The sequence below is a fragment of the Neophocaena asiaeorientalis genome, unplaced genomic scaffold, assembly GCF_003031525.2.
Source record: "Neophocaena asiaeorientalis asiaeorientalis breed wild unplaced genomic scaffold, Neophocaena_asiaeorientalis_V1.1 scaffold246, whole genome shotgun sequence".
Lineage (NCBI taxonomy): Eukaryota > Metazoa > Chordata > Mammalia > Artiodactyla > Phocoenidae > Neophocaena > Neophocaena asiaeorientalis.
In genome coordinates this window covers 1,929,107-1,951,788 of record NW_020174551.1, presented here as the reverse complement: position 1 = coordinate 1,951,788, position 22,682 = coordinate 1,929,107, and the positions used below count along the sequence as shown (strand labels likewise).

General features: G+C 37.8%; 1 non-coding gene across 1 annotated transcript; it reads left to right on the top strand.

Annotated features, from left to right (window-relative positions):
• Positions 1 to 11,129: 11,129 nt before the first annotated feature.
• LOC112407924 (U6 spliceosomal RNA) lies at positions 11,130 to 11,236 on the top strand. Its single transcript, XR_003004856.1, has one exon. It is a non-coding gene; the product is annotated as a U6 spliceosomal RNA (small nuclear RNA).
• Positions 11,237 to 22,682: the final 11,446 nt, after the last annotated feature.

The window sequence follows — 22,682 nt, the reverse complement described above, 5'->3', positions numbered from 1 at the left end:
AGCCAATGCCTACCTTAATGAACTATTGGGAGAAAAAGATGTCAAGACCAATAATTACAATATAATCCACCAAAGTCTTCTAGGAGTCCAATGAAGAAAACACTTAATTTTGCTTGGAATTGTAGGGAAAAGCTACTTATTTCCCTTTGGGAGAATTTTATTTTGATGTTTTTAGCTTGAAAATTTGCTCTTTCTACATTGAAAAATGGCTTACCTCTGAATTATATTCCTAATCTGTAAGCGAGGACTGACAACAATACTCCAGTGATTGATATGGGTAGTCCCAACTTTTCAAAGCTTCTCACTTCATTGCTTCACCTATTGAAAACTCTAATTAATTCCTGTGCTTCACTTCCCAATATTTTTATGGACTGCTTCAGCCAAGTCCTTTGCCTCTGCTCTTGGGTAGTGGCTCAGGAATAAAACAGGAAGAAACACTATTTGTTACGTGTTTAGGAGGAAGTGATCCTCACAAAATACAAATATTTGCTCCTTTTTATATATTGACTATCTGGATCAAGGATCAGCAAACTCTTTCAGTAAAGGGCCAGATAGTAAATAGTTTAGACTTTGCAAGCCAGATGGTCTCTGTTGCAGCTACTCAGCTCTGCTCTGGCAGTGTGAAAGCAGCCATCTGCAAACATAAAGGAATGGGCACAGCTATGCTCTAAGAAAACTTTATTTACAAAAATGCGGCTGGCCAGGTTTGACTATGGGCTCTAGTTTGCAGACCCCTAATCTAGGTCGTTCATTATCACCTGAGTATTTGTGGACTTACCTGATGTAGAAACACTGAGGGATAAAGAAGGGTTTTCTAATAAACGCAGAAACATAAGTGGGCCAGAAACTAGGACTGTAGTTCTCAGCTTTCAGTGTGTTGTGCTAAATGAGATGGGATTCAGGCTATGTGAGTGAAAAGAATGACTAAGGCAAAAGAGCCCAAATCATCTTTCTGACCCATTCTGGCAAGCTCTGCCCTTTCTGCAAACTCCATAGGAAACACATGGGAAGTCCCTGAGGCTGTGTCTAGGCCTGCAGGAAAGAATGGAGGATTTGAGAGCTAAAGCTTGTTGTTGTGATATAAATTGTTTTGGGATCTTCTGATTATAGCAGGTCATATTTGAGGCTGAATCTATACAACATGAATGAAGTAAAGTAGAAAATGGGTCATTTATTTGGTCACCATAACGAGCCACATCAGACGTTTCAAGCACTCTTACTTGTCTACCCAATTTCTTTTTTCCTCCCTTCATCCTTACCAATGGAGAATTGATTTTATTGGGGGAAGCAAAGTACTTAACAAAAAGGAAGTTGATTTTCCAAGCTACCCTTTCAACTAGTGGTGGCCTATGTGAGACGGTTCTGGCCATTGAGATATAAGCAGAGTTCTACTGGCAGAGCTTCTAGGAATGCTGTGTTTGCCTTGTTAAAAAGGGGCAGACTCAGCTGGCATGCACTTCCTTCTTCCAGCTAAGGCCACAGATATTATGCCTAGAGAGGGAGCCACCATCTTGTAATCGTGGAAATCAAACACCATGGAAGATGGAGCAGGAAACTAGAAGGAACCTCAGTCTTTAGTGATTTCTTTAATGCTTGTAATGCTTCCTTCCGGACTTCTAATTTATTTGAGAAACAAAACTTTATTGTTTAAGCCACTGTTGGTGGGGTTCTGTTAAATTTAGCCAAATACAACTCTAATTGGATTAATTAGCTTCCGGGTTTTCAAAGCCATGAAAATTAGTCCATTGTCAGTGTTGAAATGCTGTCAAGGACAAAGCATAAAATCTTGGCTTTGCTTTGTGTAGTATAGACAGTAGAGGTAAGAGCAGGAGAGTGCTGGGTTGATCAATGCTCTGGTCCAGATCTTGTTACTCTTCATCAGCTCATTAGCAGCAGTTTTGGGATTCCTAGTGGCTACTGAGAAAGGCATTTATGATGGTGGAGTGAGTCTCATTAAGGAGTCTGGTTGGCTAAACGCAATCCAGGCTCTACATGTTTAATACAAGCAGTTTCATAAAAACTTGGGGAAAAAGTAGAAAATCTCGGTGTTTGGGAATTAGTACATCACGCCCAAGAGTGTTCCCATATTTTTTGCTGTTATCTATGAGGTGACCACTTCATATAAAAGGAAAACATATTTTGAAAGTTTTAATTATCCATTCCTTTTTCTTTCCTCAGCTTTATAAACAAATTCTATTGAAACCATGTTTATGATGAGTAATTCTTTGAAAATTTTCTCTTAAAAGCCTTTTGTCATTAATATTTCAGTTTATTAAAAATGCATTATGCCTTAATCCTTTGTTAAACGTACAACAGAATTAAACAGCATATAATATTGAAGTTGAAAGTTTCTTTGGAACTGGATGGTTGAGCTTACAATTGATGGTTTATTAATGTAAACCTATTAGGGGGTAAGCCAATGAACATTTCATGTTCTAATGTTTGCAAAAGAGATCAAATTTACAAGGACATTATTTTTTTCCTACTGAATTCCTAAACATTACTATTAAAAGACATAGAATATGTGTAATACAAACATGTGTATCCCAAGGGACAGTTCAAAAAGATTGCTAAACATGGAAAGTTTATGGAGGAATCCAAAATCAAATTAATATCCCAGAGCTTAGATACTAACTTGGATTTTGGAAATGTTTTCCCAGATTAAAAAGGAGTTTTGGTGTAGGGCCACATATGGAAAACATACATAATTTATTTAAAAGTCCAAAGCAAAAGTGAATTCACAGTTTGAAATCTGGTAATTATGCTATAATTAAAGGACTAGTTTGTTTTTTGTTTTAAAATTATTGTCTTCAGAGTCTCTACCAACCCCCTTCCCTCTATTCAGGGATTCAAAAGTTTAGAAAGAATTTTCTTCATAGAACTGAAAGTTTTTATCTTTTCACTACAGTACAATAATGAAAATCTTTCTATCCCTTCACTCATTTTGACTTTCCACTTTATAGATTATATTTAAATAAGGCTGCAAAATCAATGACATTGAGTAAACTGGTTTGGTTGGCTACTTGAGTAAATGAATCAATTCCATACAGAATCATTATACAAAATCATTCATTCAAAGAAATTTTCCTATTTTAGGTATAGCAGTGTGTACATGTGTACCCTGCTATATTGAAAATAGATAACTGGACTTCCCTGGCAGTCCAGTGGTTAAGACCCTGAGCTCCCAATGCAGGGGGCACAGGTTTGATCCCTGGCCGGGGAACTAAGATCCTGCATGCCGCATGCCATGGCCAAAAAAAAAACGTTAAAAAAAATAGATAACCAACAAGGACCTACTGTATAGCACAGGGAACTCTGATCAATATTCTGTAATAACCTAAATGGGAAAAGAATTTGAAAAAGAATAGATACATGTATACATATAACTGAATCACTTTGCTGAACCCCTGAAACTAACACACCGTTGTTAATCAGCTATACTCCAATATAAAATAAAAATTAAAAAAAATGTCCTGAAATACTTTTGTATGTTGGCTCCAATGGCTATGCATTAAGGATCCAATCCTTGATCCCAGGAGCTTTACAGCCATAGTTGTATAAAAATTCCAAAATACTTCATCAATCACACAACACATCTTAAGCACAATAGATCTTCAGCAGAGACTAAACCCTCAGCTTATCTTCTCCCCACATTGTATTAAACGACAAGCAAACAAAAATGCATTTATGTGAAGGAGGAATAGGAAAATTTTTTTCCCAATATTTTAAGATTCTGTGTAATAGATTCCAATGATTAAACATATATTTTAAAATTCTTCCACAACCATAAAGAAATGGAAGTAATTATATATTCAAATGTAAAAACTAGTTTTGAGGATACATATCCAAGACTCAAGAAAGTTTAGGTCATATACAGTTGTGGTAGCAAATGAATTTTGGTTTCCACACTTCCACACTCCTTTCTCTCTTCTACATATATATGTCCAGTGCATATGTACTCAAATCATACAACAATTCTTTATCTATGAGAGTAGGTATTCTGTTAAATGCCCACACAGGTAAATTTTACCTGGAAGGAGTAGTTCATATAGTCTTTCTTTTGACATAAATCCTGGAAGAGTTTCTTTTCAGAGAACCAAACCAAGAATATAAAGTATATTATTCTGTGGTTACTATTCCTGAAATCAATTTGATCTAATGCACTATAGACTAATGTCCCCTCTCATTGTTCAAACTTGAGTACAAAAGTATGCTACATGATTAAAAAGTCTGATGATTGAGCATAGGAGAATATAGTTGAGAGATGAAATAAAATATAACATGTAAGTAATGTTAGTCTGCCACATATTTAATGGTATGCATAATCATCTTTGTACTGCATACAGAACAGTACATAATGCATAAGCGGCTCTTGTAAGGGACAGTAATTAGTATTTTAAAAAACCAAACCTAGCATTTTGGGGGTCAACTGAGAACAGGGAGGAAGACAAGGAACTAAGAGGTGGATGTTGGAGGATGTCCTGAGATTCCTATGAGGACCTCGAGACTCAATCCCCATGTGGGGTCCACATTCTCCCTTCTCTTGGCTGAGAGCCTCCAGGGAGATGGTATTTCCATCGCTGCTAGTTGGAAGATTCCACCAAGCTGATTATATTGGACTGGGGGAGGCAGCCCCATTCTCTCTCTCTCTTAAACAGAGAGAACCTGAGAACTGCTCAAGGACAGCACAGTTATACTGTACAACCCCTAACAGCTTGGTTTACAGTGGGCACTTGAAACATTTTTGCTAAAGGTTTGAATGAATGCAGAGTTGCCTCTTTTCATAGAGAAGCTGATTACCCCGAGCAGCCCAGTTTCAAGTTCCAGACAGGAACCTAAGGAGAAACATGCAATGGAGCGATGAACCATCCCTCCTTAGCCCCAAGACAGAGACCTGAGTTCTTAAACTCCTGCTTCTTCATCCCCATTCACAATACCCACATGGAGATTGAAAAGGTTGTCTGCCAAATTGCTTTATCCTATAGCGTCAAAAAGTCCTCTCGTTAAGGGACAAAACCACCTGTCTTTATGTCTGAACAAGGGGAGTAGATTGCTGGTTGGGGGTCTTAGGACTTGAGATAAGAGCCCGGGTTTAAGCTGGGGTTGTATTAAGGATCAGACAAGGGCTCTGTCTGCCAAAAAACACCAAAGTAAGAGGAGACCAGGAGGGAGATGAGGGGCAGAGCAAGTGAAGAAGGGAACAAAGGGAAGAGGAAGGGAAACTTAAGAAATCAAGAAGAAACAAGAAAAAAAAGTGCAAAGAGAGACAAAGTAAGTAATGAAGGAATGGTTGTAGGGGCAGCATGGAAACAAAGGAAATGAGAACAAGGAGAGCGAGGAAAATAGGAGATACTGAAACAGGCCAGTCCTGAATTATGAGTAGCAAGAGAAGGTATCCTCAGAGTCTACACTGTATGTATCTGCTTGAATGAAATTGTTATTGCATTTGACCTTACCCCTTTCATATGACTACTATTTGCTCCCATTTTATTACTTTAATAATATAAAACTCAGAACTTAAATAATTTTTAAAGCTGATTTTAAACTTTCCTACATTTTCTGAATGCTGCTGCTTTCTTATCAGTTGCAGATTGGATTTTAAAAACTATGTAAACCAGCCTTTTAGGTCCTGCCAAAGTTTAAAAAACAAAACAAAACAAACAAAAAGCTAAACTAAAATACCCCGCTCAAATATTTCAGACATTATACTGGTGGCTTTAATTATATTTCTAGTCTCAGAAATATAAATGTTTAATAAGCTCATGTCGATAGAATGACATAATCTTTGCCATTTATCAAGCTTTGTTTAAAAGCAACACAGGTGATATTATACTATAGTATTTATATTATAAACGGGGCATCAGCAAAGTAATTCCAAATTGAAATTAAGAATAAGAACCCTTTCAGATTGAAATTAGAAAGGATCAAATTGTAAAAGATGAGCTGAGTCATTGGTAACGCAGTCCCAAAGCAAGTCAGTAAATATGTGGTTAAAAGAGCATGCAAAACATAATCAAATTGACCTCAAGAAGGCAGGACTAAAGTGTGATTATAATCAAGAAAGCTTGAATCAAAATAATTGCATTGTATTCCATCTGAGAACGAGTAAGTTAATCTGGATATTAATGCACTGAACCTTGCAAATCTCTGAGTCCTAATAAAGATGAAGTTCCTGCAAAGCCCTCCCAGGAGGTTCCTCTCAGTTCTCTCAGGCATATTCACAAATAATTTTTGTTTGAAGATATGTTCACAGATACTCTTCTGTTTGGTATTTTAAAGCATCTCAGACTGGAGATCAGGACCTAGGTTTTAGGCATGTGTCAAAAGATGGGCTCTCTATGCATTTTGGACTTTATTTTTCCATCTGTGGAATGGGCAGGTAGAGCTAAAAATTGCAAAGACACCTACCAGAGGTGTTGACTCTCCTTCCTTCCTTTTGCTTTTCTGGACTCTTGGAGCTGTCTTCCTTTCCTTACTGCCAACTTTTCTTTTATTCTATTCTGTCTGTTATGAATGCATCTCATTAATTCATAACAAAAGTGGCTGTTGGATATTAGATGAGTACTTGCAATGTGCCAGGGAGCACTTTGTCTGCTCTATTTCATTTAATCTTCACAGTAACCAATTACATTGTTTCATACCAATAGGTATTCATCTAAATCATTTCTTATATTGTATCACAACAATATTCCATATTCTTAAATGCCCAAATGTTGGCTAGTTAATCAGTTTCCAATATTATAATATTAGAAGGATAAATATTGACACGTATATGTGTTTGTGTGTGTGTGTATATATATATATATATATAAACAATGCTATAATAAATGTATATATACATGTGTGTATACATGTATATATGTGTATGTGTATATGTATATATGTATATATATACACACACACAGTTCATTCATTCAACAAATATTTGATAAATGCCTGCTATGTGCCAGGCATTCAAGTTATGATGATGATCAAAAAAATCCTGTCTCTTGGCTTCGAGGACCTTACAGTGCATTGGAAAATGTAAGTAAACAGAGAATTACATGACAGAGCGAGTAAATAAATGGAGTATAAAAGAGGGGTGATCAGGAAATGCTTCCTGGAGTGGAGCCCTGAAAGATGAGAGACTACTGATAGAGATATATGACAAAAGGTTCCTGGAGAGGAGAAATGAAGGGTTTTACAGAAACTGAAAGATCTATAGTAGAGCTAAAATGTTTTACAAAGTGCTGGTTGCAACCCATTAGTTATAAAACCAATTCCTTTAGTCATGGCCAATATTTCATGTAAAATGAGATAGAATAAAAGAGAATGGAAAATACCAGAGTGTATCACTGTAGAAAGGTTAAATCTTGTTTTAAAAACTTTTGTTTCATTATGTGTAGGAGCCAAGTCAAAAATATTTGAGAAACACTGAGCTAGATAGAATGTCAAGAATGTGTAGGGGAGACAGCTTAAGGAGTGTCAGAGATGTGATCTGAAATGAATCTTACTATATCCTGAAGACAATGGAAGCCATTAAAGAGTAATTCAGGGAATGTTGTGATCACATTTGTGTTTTGGAAAGATCCCTCTAGAGAAAAGATGAAAGAGGAGCCAGGAGACTGCTCAGGTAGCTACTGCAATAATGCACAAGAGATCAAGATGAGCTGGACTGGGACAGCAGCAATGGGGATGGAGAGAGAGCCCACTTAAGGTTGGCCCTCAATATATAAAGATACCAAGCTGTACTGCCGCATAATTAATTCCCTTCAGGTGTAAACAGTAGGTGGTGTGCAAGGCAGAGAAGTCAGAATGATTGATCTTCACTGGGGATTTGACCAATAAGTAAGATGAGATGACACTGGGGCTTGGGACTACTAAGAGAGAAATGGAATTATTAGGCTGTAAAATCTAATCTGGATTTTAAAAGAAATTAAATCCAGAAGCTGATTTAAGTTAAAAATAGTGAGAACAAGACACCTACCAGAATAGCTTAAATTAAAAGGACTAGTATTGGTGAGGATGTGAAACAAGTAAAGTTCTCATATACTGCTGGTGGAAGTAAAAATTGGTACAGTCAATTTGGAAAACTGGTTGGCAGTATCTACTAAAGCTTATCATATACAAATCTTATGACCCAACTATTCTACTCCTTGGTCCTCCTCTTCCCCAAAGAGAAAAGCATGCATTTGTCCAAAAAGACATGGACAAGAACGTTCATAGCAGCCTTATTCATAATAATAAAAAACTGAGAGCAACTTGAAGTCCATCAATAGTAGAATGAATAAATTGTGATGTTTGAACATTAAAATATTATACTGTCTCTCTCCCCATTAAGTGTGATTACCAGTTATCAACTGACAACAGTATAGCAATCTGTAGTGCCTCAGTGCATGGAACTGCAGAGGATTACTTTTTTAATATGAATAGTACAAGATTACTATTCTGTTTCTTTTGATGAGTTAATTTTGCCATTAAAAAGTCATTTTATTGTTGTTCCTTACCAATGTACACTTTTTGATGGAATAGAGTCAGCAATTCAGTGAAGCAAAGTGAGGATTAGAAGGTCATTCACGTGAGCAGAAGAAGAAGATGCACTTAAGTAGAAGAAATAGGCCGGTGCCTTTGCTGAGCCTGACACTATGGTCCTGAACAGAGGAGACTTTAAGGCAAACATTTAAAATCTATATACTCATTGCATGAACGAATAGCCTCAGTCAGCGTAGATACTCTTATTGAATCAAGTAGGGTTTGAAAACAGAAATCTAGAAAAAAGCATGGACTTGTTCTTCCATTACTGTAGATATTAACTGGTTTCGGTCTTCAGTTGTAAAACAACCGAGTAATGTAGCACCTGCAACCAGAGGGAGGTTACATATGATGTCTGTGTTGAAAGAAGCCTGGTTTGCATGTTATTGTCATGATATCACTTTGGGCCACAAGTTCTTTGAGTCTAGAGGCTATGTGTTGTCTTTGTATCACCCATGGTCTGTTACAGAATATCTAGCATAGTCTCATTATCTGTAGGCTCTAAAGCTGTTATGTTAGTCTTAGCGACTTCTTTATTAGAAGTACTTGCATTTTCAGGATTCAAAGTTTGTTTTTAAAAATTGGCTATTATATACTGTGCTGGGTTTTAGTGACAATATAAGAACTATTTATAATTGATATGTTAGGTGTCCAAAGCACATTAACATACCTAAGAAACTTTGGAAAGTTTCTTGACTACTTTAAACATACTCAAATTAATCCAGTTTACATGGTTAAAAAAAAATTATACTGTCTCTTGCAAAAACATGGGTTAATCTCACAAACATAATAGAGAAAGAAAGAAGCAGACACAAAAGAGATACCATTTATAGAAAGGTTAAACAGATAAAACTAATCTGTGGTGTGGGAGATCAGAATAGTGGTTACCTTTGATGGAGGCCAGTAATGGCTCAAAAAACTTCAAGGAATTGAAAATGTTCTGTTTCTTGATCTGGGAGTTGATTATATGAGTGTGTTCCTGTGTGGAAAACCATCAGGCTTTACATTTAATCTTTGATCAAAATCAAAGATTTTTGATTGTGAAATATGTTTTACTGCAGGCTTTTAAAAAGTAGAAAATCAACAGAGACTAACTATTGTCATAGAATAAATTCTAGCAGAAGTACAATTTCCAGTTCCATGGACAGGCACCTCAGCTGCCCCAAGTTGAGTTTCTCACACACTTCAGTTCATGGCTTAGTAGTCTAAGTAAGACTTCTCTTATATGTTATTTCATGCTATTTTTTATTCTCTTTATCCCCCATCTTCCTCTCTCCCAGGTACCCATCCTAGTGTATTTAATATCTATCCTTTAAATTCACTGTCCATTCTTCTATGTAGAAATATGTGTATCTGAAAAACTCATTGTGGTGTTGTATATATGTGCTTTTAAGATATACAAGTGATGCTGCGCTAAAAATCTCATTTTGTTTCTTACATGTTAACCTTAAGTACTATGAATTTGAGATATGATCATGTTATATGAAAATATTATAATTGCTGCATGACATTCCACTGTATGCACGCTTTTTTTTTTTTTTTTGCGGTACGCGGGCCTCTCACTGTTGTGGCCTCTCCCGTTGAGGAGCACAGGCTCCAGACACGCAGGCTCAGCAGCCATGTCTCATGGGCCCAGCCGCTCCACGGCATGTGTGATCCTCCCCGACCGGGGTGTGAACCCGTGTCCCCTGCATAGGCAGGCGGCCTCTCAACCACTGTGCCACCAGGGAAGCCCTGTATGTATGCATGCATTTTACTTCTTCATTCCCTAATAATGGACCTCCACGTTGCTTCCCACTCCTCACTCCATCCCACAAACTGTACACGTTTACTCATGGATCTGTGTGACAGTTAATGAAGCACATTGTACAAGCTTGTCATCTTTATCATCAATTTTTTTCCAGGAAGATTCGATCACATTCCTATCAGGTTTTATAATTCTTTTTAATTTTTTCCCCCAATCTGATAAGCAAAAATTCTCAATATATCTTAATTTGTATTTTAAAATAACTTTAAAAATTAAAAAAAAAAACTAGTAAGATTCAATCTTTTTTTCATATGTGTTTTGTTCATTTGTATTCTTCTTAGTCAACTGCTCATTCATGCCTTTAATTCATTTTTCTTCTGGGATTTTTTTCTTTTCCTCATTGATTCTTAAGAAAGATTCATATGTTAACAAAATTGACTATGTTCATACATTGCAGATATTTTTCTCATTTCATTTTGTCTTCTAACTTTGTTTATTATGGTGCTGCTTGTGGTAATTGGGGAGTTTATTTTGGTTTTTTTGCTGTTTTGTTATTTGGTTTGGTTTGGTTTTGGCCTTATAGCTGCCTTTTTGTTTCCTTTAAAAAAATTTTTTTTTTGTATTTGTATAATGCCTTTTTATGGTTTTGGTTTGGGGGTAATACTCAAGAAGAGCAAAAAAACCTTCTAATTCAGTTATACGTTAAGAGGTATGGGAAATATAAGCGAGGGAGACTATGGTTGAGAGGAACATTAATCCTATCACGACACATCAGGGAAGAAAGTAACCAACCAAACCAAAAGGAACTGTATTTGCAAAACAAGTTTTTGAAGTTAGAACCCACTTGGAATGTTTAAGATAAGCCAAAATAGTGCTGGCTTCAGCAGCATATATACTAAAATTGGAATAATACAGAGAAGATTAGCATGGCCCCTGTTCAAGGATGACTTGCAAATTCGTGAAGTGTTCCATATTGAGGGGAGAAAAGGTATTTGGACCACAGTAAGAATTCAATAAATGGTAGCAGTTGTTAAGACAAAAGAAGACAAGATAGACCAAAATATACCCAGGATGTTGTTTTGATTGTACCTACCCTCTACTCATCTATACACTATGATAGTCTTGTTAGGCACTGAAGTCAGGGTAGGTTCCAACCGTCGTGACTTGAGATCCTGGGTCCTGTGTCATGCAGTGTCAAGAAGCAAGAAGTGGCAGCCTCTTGCCACATTGGCTGACTAGCATTGGTGGGAATTTTAGACCAGCAGGCTGATATCATCTGCAGTGTGTCACATGGTGAAGAAAGCAATGGTTCTTCTCTGGTCAGCATAACTGCTGAAGAAGTACAGTTACTTCTTTTTCTAGACACTTCAGTTAGAAATTCAAACCATGCCTTATTGAAAAGGGGACTTGAGATTGCCTACATGAAAAATATAGTGCAAGATTTAAAGAGTAGATGAAGAAATTATGGAAAAGGAAAAATTAGAGTAGGACAAATAAGATAAAACCAGGGATAACATTATTACGCAAAATGCGTACCTAAAAGTTGAGTACAAGTTGTGAAATAAGGGCAGGAGTTTGAGCTGCCTCACGTTAAAAGCAAAAAGAGTGAAGCCTTTTCATGAAAGTTGTTAATGAAAATTACAATCATTCCTGATACTGAGTTCTGAGAGAAATTTCTCCACTGAGTAACCATAAAGAGAATACTGCCCTATGACCTAGTTAATAAAACCCTCAGCAACATATAAGCAGCAACGGTATAAGCCCTCCAATGTAGGCAACTAAGGGGAGTACTTGATATTTTTACATCCAGTGAGTCTCATACAAAAAGGGTTGAAAATGTCTCCGCTTTCTTGATTAGAAGATTCTCTTAGATAAGGAAGAAAGATGTTATGAATGTTCATAACATTCGGTTCAAAATACACGTGGCAAATTTTGTTCCTTTGAATTTCTGTAGTCAAATTTTCAATGTTGCAGGGCAGGCTTGGATAGGAATTTTGTAGCAGAAAAGGACTTTCACATTAAACTGTGTAATTCCTTTCTGGCTTTTTATTCCTACCCAGTGCAAGCTATCCTTTTTATAATTCTGCAGGGTACTTAATAAACAAAATTTTATTGTAATAATGATTTGAACTACACAGTTGATTTGCTACCCACAATGACCACTTTTCTCTTCCTTCTATTAAGAGTGGTTTTGTATATGTTTTCAAATAAGTCGATTGAGCAATAAGAGTGATGAAGAGGGTAGCTTAGAGGAAAAGAGTTAACAGGAACTAAAGGGAGGGTGCGGCACGCATTTTTGTGTCATCTTATTTTTGTCCTGGTGCTCTTATAGACAGAAGTGGAGCGAATGCACACTTTATGGAACACAGTCGGCCTGGGCAAAAACTGTCCTGTATTTGGAATGAGTTTTGGAAGCAGAACAGAGGTGTGTTTTTCATTATGCCACATTGGATTTTTGCATTCGAGAGCATAATTACCAAACCCAGCCCTCAAACCACAGCAAAAACATCACATGTTTCTTACACACATTTTTTCCCTTCAAACTAGCACTCAAGTGCCCACCAAGGGCCCTGCCCACAGTAGGGTTCGTTTAAAATTCTTTTCAAACACAGTTGTAACATGGCCCTCATCCACAAAACAAGTATTATCAGCAGTTAAATCATAGGATTATTCTTACATTACAGATAACTAGGTACATTCAATGTATAATAGTTGTTATATTAAGACCTTGGGCCAGGCTCTCCCTGTGTATAAAATTGCCATCCAGACGGCAAGCTCTCATCAATGCACCAGTATCTCTTTCAAGCTTATAATGAACCCGTGCTATAAACTTGAAGTTTAGAAGGTCAATTCAGTTTGGAGTTTAACTTACATTTAAAGTTTAGAAGCAGTGCTAAGGAGAAATAAAGACAGAAAGAGGTAGATATTTTATGCTTCTTTTTTTCCCAGAGAGCTCTTTTGGGGTCAGTGAGAAATTCTAAGCATCAAGCCCTCTTACGATCCCCCTTCCTTACTGCATGTTGCAAACCCATGATTCTCCCCACTCACCCCTGCAGGCTGGGGGACAGCAGTTACTGAGGCTTCCTGGGCAGGAGGAGTTTCTAACTGAATCGTGTTCTAGCAGCTTAAAGATTTAATGCAGCTTTTTGAAGAACCTTAGTCAAGAGGAGTAGCATGGGAAAGGGAGTCATTTATCACCTATGGGTTAGTGTGGAATATACACTAATATAATGCAAGAAGCTTACAGGTGTTACATTAACAAACACTTATTTTAATAGTTAAGTGTTTAAAATAATAATAATTATTGCATTTAAATAGTACTTACTATGGGCCAGACATTATGCCTTATCTCTACTAACTCATTTAGTCCTCAGAACTCTAGGAAGAGGGTAGGTAATATTATTGTCCCCTGTTACAGATGAGGAGACCAAAGCACAGAAAGATCAAGTGATTTGTCCCTGGTTGTTTAGGAAGTTACAGGTAAAGCCTGGATCTGAACCTATATAATCTAGCTCCAGTGTCTATGCAGTTAAGCCCTCTCCAGCTCTTCTCAGCCGTATCGAGGGCATCCATTGTGTGTAACGAATTGCCTCCTCACCTATGCGTCTAGAATAGTGATAGCTAAGTACCATCCTTGGGTGCATAGTGTCTATCTAATGACTTCAGAAAAAGTCACTTAAATAACTTTCTGCTTAATTCTCACACACAACCCTAATTGGAAAAGGCCATTCGATTATACAGTATAACACGTATTAGAGAAATACATGACTAGCTGTATTAATTATTGCTATGGACTGAATGGGGCTTCCCCTTCATATGTTGAAGCCTAATCCTTAATTCGATAGTATTTAGAGGTGGGGCTATGGAAGGTAATTAGGTTTGGATGAGATCATGGGAGTGGAGCCCCCATGATTGTATTGGTGCTCTTGTAATGAAGAGCCCAGTGCTCGCTCTCTCTCTCTCTCTCTCTCTCTCTCTCTCTCTCTCTCTCTCTTTCTATCTCTATCTCTGCCATGTGAGGACACAGCAAGAAGATGGCCATCTGTGAAGCAGAGTAGCCCTCACCAGACACCAAATCTGCTGGCACCTTGATGTCAGACTTCCCAGCCTCCAGAACTGTAAGAAATAAATTTGTTGCTGAAGCCACCCAGCCTATAGTATTTCTGTTATCGCAGCCCAAACTAACAAAGACATTTAACCATTATTGTATTAAAGATTACTCCAAAACTTAATGGCCAAAACAGCAAATATTTATTATATCATAATTTATATGGGTCAGAAATGAAAACTTATGTTTACACAAAAACCCATACACAAGTGTTCCAAAAACTGGAAATAACTCAAATATTCTTCAGAAGGTGAATGGTTAAGCAAACTGTGGTAAATCCATACTATTGAGTACTAATGAGCAACAAAAAGGAGCAGACTACTGATACATGCAGCAACTTGGGCGGGTATCAAGGGAGTTATGCTAAGTAAAAAAAGCCAATTTCAAACGGTTACATGACTTCATTTACATAACATTTTCAAAATGACAGAATTATAGAGGAATTTGAGAACAGATTGGTGGTTGTCAAGGTCTAGGGAGGGCGAGGAAGAATGGTGGCTGTGTCTGTAAAAGGGTAGCACGAGAGATCTGTGTGATGGAACTGTTCTGCTTGATGTGACGGTAGTCACGTGCATCTACACACGTGATTCCAATTACACAGAATGAAATACACACAAAAGGAGTGCATGCAAATCTGGTGGATGATATCAATGTCAATTTCTTGTTTGGGATATTATTCTATAGTTATGCAAAATATTGTTGTTGGGGGAAACTGGGTGAAGGGTATATAGCATTTCTCTGTATTATTTCTTACAACTGCATGTGTAGCTCATTTCGATTAAAAGTACAACAGTCAACTTATTTTTTTAATCAATAAAATGAATAGGATGAGTACATTCTGAGAAAATCTACAAAAAGTAGGACAAAAAAAGTAAAGATGCAAAATATAAGAGACAAGAAAAATGATTATAGAATCAATCCAGGTGGGGAATAAGGAATGGCTGTTATTATGTGGTTTCTTTTGGGGGTGATGAAAATCTTCTAAAGTTAGTTTATGGTGGTGGTTGCACAATTCTATGAATATACTAAAAAATGATGAATTATACACTTTAAATGGGTGAATTTTATGGTATGTGATGCTTTTAAAAATAAAGAAAAAAGAATCAATCCAGGAGCGTTAAGACCAGACTAATAGAACTTCCACAAAAAGATAACATGAAAAATACTAGGGAGGGAATTTTCAAATAAATATTTCAAGAAAATTTCATAGAATTAAAAGATATGCTTTTATAGATTTAAAAGACCTATGTAAAAGACTTAGAACAACGAAAATAATATGCATACCAATGCACAACAATGTGAAATTTTACAATACTAGGCACAAAGAGAAAATTCTAAGTTTCCCAAAAGAAAAAAAGTCACAGACAATGGATAAAGAGTAAGGATGTTAACCAGATTTGTTTAAATTTATTTTTGAAATTTACACACAGTAAAATTTGCTTCTTTTGGAGTATAGTTCAATGAATATTGACAAATGCAGAGTCATGTAACCACCACCACAATCGAGATACAGTTCTATCACCTCACAAATTTCCTTGTGCTGCCCCATTGTAGTCAGACCCTCCCTCACCAGTGTTCTCTGACAAGCACTGATCTGTTCTCTAACACTATAGCTCTGCCTTTCCCAGAATGCTATGTAAGTGGAATAGTGCAGTATGTAGCCTTTTGAAATTCATCCATGTTATTGCATGCATCAATAGTTGATTCCTTTATGGGGCTGAGTTGTAATCCATCATATAGATGTACCATAGTTTGCTTATCCATTCACCAGGTGAAGGATATATGGCTTCTTTACAGTTTTGGCTAGTATGAATAAAGCTGCTAAAAACATTCACGTATGGGCTTTTGTGAAAATATAAGTTTTCATTTCTCTTGAGTAAATACCTAGGAGTGGAATTACTGGGTCCTATGATAAGTGATTGCTTATAAGAGACTGATAAACTGTTTTCCAAAGTAGTATATATTTCCACCAATAGCATAAAAGAGTTCTAGTTGTTTCCCATCATCTCTGTCACTTGGTTTTCGCTCTTTGTTCTGTTTTGTTAAATTTAGTCATTCTGAAAGATATGTACTGGTTTCTCAGTGTGGTTTTGATTGGTATTTCCTAACGACTATTGATGATCAGCATCTACTTTGAGGAAATGTCTCTGCAAATATTGCCCATTTTTTACCAGGTTGTTTGGTTTTTATAGTAGAGTGTTGAGTTCTTTTTATATTCTGGGCACAAATTTTCTGTCAGATATATGTTTTGCAAATATTTTATTCCAGTCAGGGAGTTGTCTTTTCATTCTCTTGTGTACTGCATGAAGTAAAGATCTAAGTGGTTGTTTGTTTTGCATATGGCTAGTCCATTGTCTCTGCTCAATATATTGAAAAGATTATCCTTTCCCCATTCCATTGTTTTGGCATGTTGTTTGAAAATTGACAAATCATAAGTGTTGCAGATTCTCAACCACTGCGCCACCAGGGAAGCCCCCACTGGTCTCTATTTTTATCCTCAGACACTATCTTGAATATATAGCTTTATAGTAAGTTCAGGTAGTGTACCTCTTCCAACTTTATTCTTTTTCAAAATGGCTTTGGTTATTTTAAATTCTTTGCATTTCATGTAAATTATAGGATTAGCTTGCCAATTTCTTAAAAAAACAAAAACAAACAAACCTGCTGGGATTTTTATTGGGATTGTGTTGAATCTATACATCAATTTGGGAAGAATTGACACCTTAACAATATTTCATGAACATGGAACATTTCTCCAGTTATTTAAATCTTCTTTCATTTGTCTTAGCAAAGTTTTGTAGTCTTTAGTGTACAGGTCTTGCACTTTGTTAAATTTATTCCAGAGTATTTTATTCTTTTTGATGCTATGGTGAATGAAATTGTTTTCTGATTTTCTCTTTCAGATTGTTTGTTGCTAGCATAAAACAATTGAATATTTATATTAATCTTGCATGCCATGACCTTGTTAATCTAGTTTCTAAGTTGTAATTGTATCATAGATTCCCTAGGATTTTCTACCCAAGGGATCATATTGTTTGTGAATGGTTTTATTTCTTTCATTTCATCTGCATGCCTTTACCTTTCTCTTACCTTGTTATACTGGCTAGAACCTCTAGTACAATATTGAATTTAAGCAGGGAGAGTGGAAATCCCTGCCTTGTTCTTGATATCAAGGAAAAGCATGTAGTCTTTTACCAGTAAATATAATGCTAAGTGTAGGTTTTTCATAGATGCTTTTTATCTGGCTGAGGAAGTTCTCTACTATTCCTTGTTTGCTTGTAATTAAGAGAGGGCATCCTATCTATATATGGGAGCTCTTTTCTCTCTCTCTCCTGGATTCAGCATAATTTCTTCTGCCTGTTGTCATTTGCCCGCAGTTATTCATGAGAATTCAACCTGGAGTGCTAAATTCAAAGAAACAGTCAAGACATTTTCAGTCTCTTCACTGTGGCCAACATGGGCTTCTAAAGCAAAGACAGTCTGTTCTTCTACAGCTTATTTTTCTTTAACAAAATCTAGCTTGTATGCAATTAGTAATTAGGATAAGGATATCAATATAATGCAGAAGTTGTGTTCACTTAAATGGGATTTTCCCTAGGTTTTTAACATTTTGTGCCAACAAGTAACAGCAATTGAAACTAAAGCACTTAACACAGCTGAAGACAGGAAAGCCATGGGGGTACAATCGCCCCACAGTCGTCTCCTTGGCTGAGTTTTACCTGATTGCCTGTTTCTCCCCATCACGGTATATTTTTCATTCTTTGCTGTAGTTCAGCAACCTCAACAATTCCTTTCAGATATGTTTCATTTATCTATTGCTGTATAACAAGCCACCCCAAAACTTAGTGGTTTAAAGCAACATAAATGTTTAATTTACCATTGTTCTGGCAATTTGGGTGAGGCTTGGAAGGAACATCTTCTCTTTGTTTCACAGTATCTGGGGCCTCAAGATGACTCCAGTGGATTGGAGGCTGGAAGAGCTGGGAGCTGGCTGGGTTTCTCTATTTCTGTCTCTGTTTCTCTCTCTCTTCCCTTTCCACATGAATAGTTCAGACTTCCTCATAGCACGTTGACTTCAGGGTGGTTGCACTTCTCACAGAGCAGTTGACTTCTCCCAGTGGCAGCATTCCCAAAGTCCGTGGTGGAAGCTCCAAGTTTTCTTATGATCTAACCTCAGAAGTACTAGAACATCCCTTTTGCTGCATTCTGTTGGTCAAGCAAGTCATCAGGGCCAGCTCAGATTCCAGGAGAGGGAACTAGACTCCGCTTCTCAATGGGAGGAATAGCAAAAAAACTGTAACCATCTTGCATCTACCTAAAGCCCCTTTCATCAAAACTCTTTGACTTTTTTTTTAAGCTTAAATTCCATATTTACTGGAATACTTTTATTAGGAATTTATCGTATCTTTTAAAATTTGGCTAGTATATTCATTTTAAATTGTGCTCGTTATTTATTTAGATGGTGCTCTAATTATCAAGTTCCATAGATTTTGGGTGGTTTATGCCAACTATATTTTGTCCACAAACTTTGTTGTTTTGAGTGCAAGATTTCACAGAACTCAACATTTTCAGGAGTACATTTATCATGTATACCCCATTACAGCAGAAACACCTGTAAATCCATGTGCTTACAGTCCTAGGGTCTTCACTGAGTGTTCCAGGCCTCTGCTTAGACCCAAAATTTCTTAAGGAGCCCCAATTTCTTATTTTACCCCTTGATCCCAATGCAGCAGGACATTGTTACATCAAACAACACTCATTCTTCAAGCAGAAACTGCCACAGAGGCAGTAATAAAACTGATCTTCTGTGATGAAAATGCAGGTTGACTTCAAGGCAAAACTGGGAAAGTGATTTTTTTCAGATTATTGTTGTTTCTGTTTTAGTCATTTAGCACATTGTTACGTATGTGGCATGGCAGAGAATCTCATGCAAGATTAGCTGAAGACATGTAAGGCATTCAGTGGGCATAATGCCCAGAGGAATTTGTGTTTGTGTGTGTGTGTGTGTGTGAGAGAGAGAGAGACAGAGACAGACAGAGACACAGAGAGACACAGAGAGAGGGAGAGAGAGAGAGGCTGGCTGATTTGTCATTCAGAGCTCTGCTGAATTCTTTCCATGCCTACTTGCATCTTCATCACTTTTTTGTTAAGTACTTTTCAAAACACAGGAACACTGTAAGGAAACCAAATACCATTTACAACTAAAGCTAAGATTGACTTTTCTTCCGGCCACTTTCTCTGTGGAAATAAAACCACACGCACGTACGTGCACATGTGCACTAGCGCACGCGCGCACACACACACAGAGCGTAGCGCTCAGAACTTGAGCACGACCGATGAAGGGTAGGTCCTAGCACCAGAGTTCTGACATAAAATTCCATATCAAGAAGAGCGTTCATCAAAATGCCATATGATTGACTAAATTAGTAGCACTATTGAGATGAAAGTCAGGACATCTTATAGTCGCAGACCAAATTTCAACAAAAATTTCTTGACAACCTGCTGTATATTAAGCACCATATGAGAAGGATGTATGAAAAGAAACAAGAATTCATTTCCTATTACTCAGTTGCTGAGGCCGAAAACCTAGACTCCCCTTTGACTTCTCTCTTTTCAAAGCTCTCAGTAACTGCTGTAGAATCTACCATTCCGAACATATCTAATCCGGACGCTCCTCACCACCTCCTTGTGCTGCCTTCTTAGTTCAAACCACCTTCTCTTCCACGGACTATAGCAGGAGCCTTCTAATTGTTCTTCCTTCTCCCACCCCCCTCGGACCACATACTGTCTACTCTCCACACAGCAGCCAGGATGTCCTTCTTAAAAACAAAATCAGAAGGACTTCCCTGGTGGCGCAGTGGATAAGAATCCGCCTGCCGATGCAGAGGACATGGGTTCGAGCCCTGGTCCAGGAAGATCCCACATGCCGTGGAGCAACTAAGCCTGTGTGCCACAACTACTGAGCCTGTGCTCTAGAGCCCGTTAGCCACTGAAGCCCTCACACCTAGAGCCCGTGCTCCACAACAAGAGAAGACACTGCAATGAGAGTAGCCCCCACTCACCACAGCTAGAGAAAGCCCGCACGCAGCAACAAAGACCCAACGCAGCCAAAAATAAATAAAATTAAATCTTAAAAAAAAACAAACTCAGAAAGCTCCAACAACACTCAGAATAAAATCCCAACTCCTTACCGTGTCCTTCAAGGCCTCTGTCTCTCTCCTACCTCATCTTTTGTACTTTGCTCCTTGCTCACTCCAGCACACTGACTTTGAACGTACCTAGTTCATGTTCAGTTCAAGCCCTTTGCACTAAGCTATTTCTTTTGCTTGGAGTCCTCTTCCCCTCACCCTACCTCCTGCCCCAAGACATTCACTTGATTTGAGTCTCTACTCAAATGTCACTTCCTCAGAGGGGCCTTCTCTGACCTAAAATACCATAGCTTAAAATAGGAGAGGCTGCCAACTCCTCGCTCTGTCCCCTTACCCTGAATTGTTTTTGTCTTCCTAGCCTTTCATATTAAATATTTATCTTTGTTGTCGTTTTTCTTCCCCACTAAAATGAAACCCCAAGAGCTTCGTCCGTCTTAACTGCTATCATCCCAATGCCTAGAACAATGCCTGCCACATAATAAATAATAAATATTTGTTGAATGAATGCATGCATGAGTGAAAACCTGTCCTGGCAGAGCTCTGATCTGTATTAGAAGGCAATCTTGGAGACAGCCATGGTCATACAATGTGATTGTGCTGTGACAGGTGCATGTGCAAGGTGTTTGGGGAGCTCAGAGGACTGAGTCACTGGCTGCTTAGGGAGGGAAGGGCCAGAGTTTTTTCACCTGAATCTTAAGGATTCATAAGGGCTCACCAGATGAAGTCTGCAGAGGACATTTCAAGCAGAAGAAATAGTGGATGCAAAGGCCTGGATATAAAAACATAACACACAGGGAAGCTCGTCATTTCATCGTGCCTGGAAAGCAGGATGTGCAAACGTGCCGCAGAGGGAGATGAGAGACGAAAGTCGCAGAGGTGAGTTGATCAGCTCAGAGCCAGAAATGACTCTGCGAGAAACCTGGAAGGGCCATTGGATTTGAGGAAGATAAAATCATCCTCAGAGTTTCAGAGAGAGTTTACTGGCCTCTATGTGGTGAGGCAGAACAGTCATCACAGGGGGAATGGAGACAAGGTGCATTTTGAGAGAGTGTGGAGGGGGCTTGGTGACCTAGTTGTGGGGGACAGTGGAAAGGGAGGAACAGGCCAGCAGCATTTTAAACTTGGGTGACTTGATGACTGTATCCTAGTAAGGAAACCCAGATCTGGGGAGTAAGGAAGAGAAATAGTTTCTGCCCACATTTGCCCAGTGTTCTTCCTCTCCAAGCCCCTGGATAGCCATCTTCTACTTTCCAGCCGTCCATTAGTGGGGGAGCCCACCTGCCGGGTTCCACAGCAAACTGCACAGGGCTGGGCTCACACCTGCTCATCTCTTCCACCCACTGAGCCTCGGGGATTAGGTCACACATGTGTGCCTGCCTCTCTCTTTCCTTGAGACAAAAACCTCTCTCAGGTGGCTCTTTGTCTCGAACATAGATTCCTAGCAATTCTGCTCAGACAGAGCAAGTTCCAGCAGGGCGAAGACTTAAGCTCAAGCCTAGATCCACCCAAACTCAAGTCTAATATTACTGAACTTTTGTTATTATTTTACGTAATTTTTAAATTATACAACTAATACATGAATACTTTACCATTATAAAAAAATTCAGACAATAAGGAAGTACACAAAGACTTGAGAGTTCCTTTCATGGCCACCCCTTGAAAAAGAAAAAAAGTACACTCCCCCTCCTAAGAGTAAGATGTTTCTCTTTTTCAGTCCTTTATTACACGCACACACACACACACACATTTATATACACACATGCATACATACATACATACATATATACATATAGAAACAATATATGGTTTTATATGTTATCTTTGGGCTCAGATTATTTTGAAAACTTTTTCACTTAAATATATGTCTTCTAAGATTTTCACAGCAGTAAATGTAAATCTACTTCTTTCTTTGCAAACTACTGAATAGTATTCCATGGCAGAGATGTATATATTTGTCACTGAATCATTCCCCTTCTCATGGATACTTGGGTTGCCTCCAAGTTTGCAAGATTTTAAACAGTGGTACAGTGAGTATCTTTATACACTCTATTTTGTACACGTTTGCAAATGTTTCTCTAATGTGGGTCCCTGGAAGCAGAATTGGTGGGCCATCCTAAAGGTATTCCATTTTAATTTTGCTAGAGGCTGCCAGTTTTCCTATTCTATT